We start from the raw sequence: 4,841 nt of genomic DNA, 5'->3' as shown, positions 1-4,841 counted from the left end.
GTATTTATGTTGTTTTATCCTATGCTTTATTAAAATGTATTTATGTAGTTTTATCCTATGCTTTATTAAAATGTATTTATGTTGTTTTAACCTATGCTTTTTTAAATTGTATTCATGTTGTTTTATTTTATGCTTTATTAAATTGTATTTATGTTGTTTTAACCTATGCTTTATTAAATTGTATTTATGTTGTTTTAATCTATGCTTTATTAAATTGTATTCATGTTGTTTTATCTTATGCTTTATTAAATTGTATTCATGTTGTTTTATCCTATGCTTTATTAAATTGTATTTATGTTGTTTTATCCTATGCTTTATTAAATTGAATTTATGTTGTTTTATCCTATGCTTTATTAAATTGTATTTAATTTGTTTTATCCTATGCTTTATTAAATTGTATTTAATTTGTTTTATCCTATGCTTTTTTAAATTGTATTTATGTTGTTTTATCCTATGCTTTATTAAATTGTATTTATGTTGTTTTATCCTATGCTTTATTAAATTTTATTTATGTTGTTTTATCCTATGCTTTATTAAATTGTATTTATGTTGTTTTATCCTATGCTTTATTAAATTGTATCTATGTTGATTTATGCTATGCTTTATTAAATTGAATTTATGTTGTTTTATCCTATGCTTTATTAAATTGAATTTATGTTGTTTTATCCTATGCTTTATTAAATTGTATTTAATTTGTTTTATCCTATGCTTTATTAAATTGTATTTAATTTGTTTTATCCTATGCTTTATTAAATTGTATTTATGTTGTTTTATCCTATGCTTTATTAAATTGTATTTATGTTGTTTTATCCTATGCTTTATTAAATTTTATTTATGTTGTTTTATCCTATGCTTTATTAAATTGTATTTATGTTGTTTTATCCTATGCTTTATTAAATTGTATTTATGTTGTTTTAATCTATGCTTTATTAAATTGTATTCATGTTGTTTTATCTTATGCTTTATTAAATTGTATTCATGTTGTTTTATCCTATGCTTTATTAAATTGTATTTATGTTGTTTTATCCTATGCTTTATTAAATTGTATTTATGTTGTTTTATCCTATGCTTTATTAAAATGTATTTATGTGGTTTTAACCTATGCTTTTTTAAATTGTATTCATGTTGTTTTATTTTATGCTTTATTAAATTGTATTTATGTTGTTTTAACCTATGCTTTATTAAATTTTATTTATGTTGTTTTATCCTATGCTTTATTAAATTGTATTTATTTGGTTTTATCCTATGCTTTATTAAAAAATATTTATGTTGTTTTATCCTATGCTTTATTAAATTGTATTTATGTTGTTTTATCCTATGCTTTATTAAATTGTATTTATGTTGTTTTATCCTATGCTTTATTAAATTTTATTTATGTTGTTTTAACCTATGCTTTATTAAATTGTATCTATGTTGTTTTATCCTATGCTTTATTAAATTTTATTTATGTTGTTTTATCCTATGCTTTATTAAATTTTATTTATGTTGTTTTAACCTATGCTTTATTAAATTGTATTTATGTTGTTTTATCCTATGCTTTATTAAATTGTATTTATGTTGTTTTAACCTATGCTTTATGAAATTGTATTTATGTTGTTTTAATCTATGCTTTATTAAATTGTATTCATGTTGTTTAATCTTATGCTTTATTAAATTGTATTCATGTTGTTTTATCCTATGCTTTATTAAATTGTATTTAATTTGTTTTATCCTATGCTTTATTAAATTGTATTTATGTTGTTTTATCCTATGCTTTATTAAATTGTTTTTAATTTGTTTTATCCTATGCTTTATTAAATTGTATTTATGTTGTTTTATCCTATGCTTTATTAAATTGTATTTATGTTGTTTTATCCTATGCTTTATTAAATTGTATTTATGTTGTTTTATCCTATGCTTTATTAAATTTTATTTATGTTGTTTTAACCTATGCTTTATTAAATTGTATCTATGTTGTTTTATCCTATGCTTTATTAAATTTTATTTATGTTGTTTTATCCTATGCTTTATTAAATTTTATTTATGTTGTTTTAACCTATGCTTTATTAAATTGTATTTATGTTGTTTTATCCTATGCTTTATTAAATTGTATTTATGTTGTTTTAACCTATGCTTTATGAAATTGTATTTATGTTGTTTTAATCTATGCTTTATTAAATTGTATTCATGTTGTTTAATCTTATGCTTTATTAAATTGTATTCATGTTGTTTTATCCTATGCTTTATTAAATTGTATTTAATTTGTTTTATCCTATGCTTTATTAAATTGTATTTATGTTGTTTTATCCTATGCTTTATTAAATTGTATTTAATTTGTTTTATCCTATGCTTTATTAAATTGTATTTATGTTGTTTTATCCTATGCTTTATTAAATTGTATTTAATTTGTTTTATCCTATGCTTTATTAAATTGTATTTATGTTGTTTTATCCTATGCTTTATTAAATTGTATTTATGTTGTTTTATCCTATGCTTTATTAAATTTTATTTATGTTGTTTTATCCTATGCTTTATTAAATTGTATTTATGTTGTTTTATCCTATGCTTTATTAAATTGTATCTATGTTGATTTATCCTATGCTTTATTAAATTGAATTTATGTTGTTTTATCCTATGCTTTATTAAATTGAATTTATGTTGTTTTATCCTATGCTTTATTAAATTGTATTTAATTTGTTTTATCCTATGCTTTATTAAATTGTATTTAATTTGTTTTATCCTATGCTTTATTAAATTGTATTTATGTTGTTTTATCCTATGCTTTATTAAATTTTATTTATGTTGTTTTATCCTATGCTTTATTAAATTGTATTTATGTTCTTTTATCCTATGCTTTATTAAATTGTATTTATGTTGTTTTATCCTATGCTTTATTAAATTGTATTTATGTTGTTTTATCCTATGCTTTATTAAATTGTATTTATGTTGTTTTATCCTATGCTTTATTAAATTGTATTTATGTTGTTTTATCCTGTGCTTTATTAAGTTGTATTTATGTGGTTTTATCCTATGCTTTATTAAAAAGTATTTATGTTGTTTTATCCTATGCTTTATTAAATTGTATTTATGTTGTTTTATCCTATGCTTTATTAAATTGTATTTATGTTGTTTTAACCTATGCTTTATTAAATTTTATTTATGATGTTTTACCCTATGCTTTATTAAATTGTATTTATGTGGTTTTATCCTATGCTTTATTAAATTGTATTTATGTTGTTTTAACCTATGCTTTATTAAAATGTATTTATGTAGTTTTATCCTATGCTTTATTAAAATGTATTTATGTTGTTTTAACCTATGCTTTTTTAAATTGTATTCATGTTGTTTTATTTTATGCTTTATTAAATTGTATTTATGTTGTTTTAACCTATGCTTTATTAAATTTTATTTATGTTGTTTTATCCTATGCTTTATTAAATTGTATTTATTTGGTTTTATCCTATGCTTTATTAAAAAATATTTATGTTGTTTTATCCTATGCTTTATTAAATTGTATTTATGTTGTTTTATCCTATGCTTTATTAAATTGTATTTATGTTGTTTTAATCTATGCTTTATTAAATTGTATTCATGTTGTTTTATCTTATGCTTTATTAAATTGTATTCATGTTGTTTTATCCTATGCTTTATTAAATTGTATTTATGTTGTTTTATCCTATGCTTTATTAAATTGAATTTATGTTGTTTTATCCTATGCTTTATTAAATTGTATTTATGTTGTTTTATCCTATGCTTTATTAAATTGTATTTATGTTGTTTTATCCTATGCTTTATTAAATTGTATTTATGTTGTTTTATCCTATGCTTTATTAAATTGTATTTAATTTGTTTTATCCTATGCTTTATTAAATTGTATTTATGTTGTTTTATCCTATGCTTTATTAAATTGTATTTATGTTGTTTTATCCTATGCTTTATTAAATTGTATTTATGTTGTTTTATCCTGTGCTTTATTAAATTGTATTTATGTGGTTTTATCCTATGCTTTATTAAAAAGTATTTATGTTGTTTTATCCTATGCTTTATTAATTTGTATTTATGTTGTTTTATCCTATGCTTTATTAAATTGTATTTATGTTGTTTTAACCTATGCTTTAATAAATTTTATTTATGATGTTTTACCCTATGCTTTATTAAATTGTATTTATGTGGTTTTATCCTATGCTTTATTAAAAAGTATTTATGTTGTTTTATCCTATGCTTTATTAAATTGTATTTATGTTGTTTTATCCTATGCTTTATTAAATTGTATTTATGTTGTTTTAACCTATGCTTTATAAAATTTTATTTATGTTGTTTTATCCTATGCTTTATTAAATTGTATTTATGTTGTTTTATCCTATGCTTTATTAAAATTGTATATATGTAGTTTTATCCTATGCTTTCTTAAATTGTATTTATGTTGTTTTAACCTATGCTTTATTAAATTGTATTCATGTTGTTTTATCTTATGCTTTACTAAATTAAATTCATTTTGTTTTATCTTATGCTTTATTAAATTTTATTTATGTTGTTTTAACATATGCTTTATTAAATTGTATTTATGTTGTTTTGTCCTATGCTTTATTAAATTGTATTTATGTTGTTTATCCTATGTTTCATTAAATTGTATTTATGTTGTTTTATCCTATGCTTTATTAAATTGTATTTATGTTGTTTTGTCCTATGCTTTATTAAATTGTATTTATGTTGTTTTATCCTATGCTTTATTAAATTGTATTTCTGTGGTTTTATCCTATGCTTTATTAAATTGTATTTGTGTTGTTTTAAACTATGCTTTATTAAATTGTATTTATGTTGTTTTGTCCTACGCTTTATTAAATTGTATTTATGTTGTTTTA

This window comes from Phyllobates terribilis, unplaced genomic scaffold (genome assembly GCF_046119375.1).
Source record: "Phyllobates terribilis strain yellow unplaced genomic scaffold, ASM4611937v1 Scaffold_20__1_contigs__length_20440879, whole genome shotgun sequence".
Lineage (NCBI taxonomy): Eukaryota > Metazoa > Chordata > Amphibia > Anura > Dendrobatidae > Phyllobates > Phyllobates terribilis.
Note: the sequence above shows the minus strand (reverse complement) of the source record.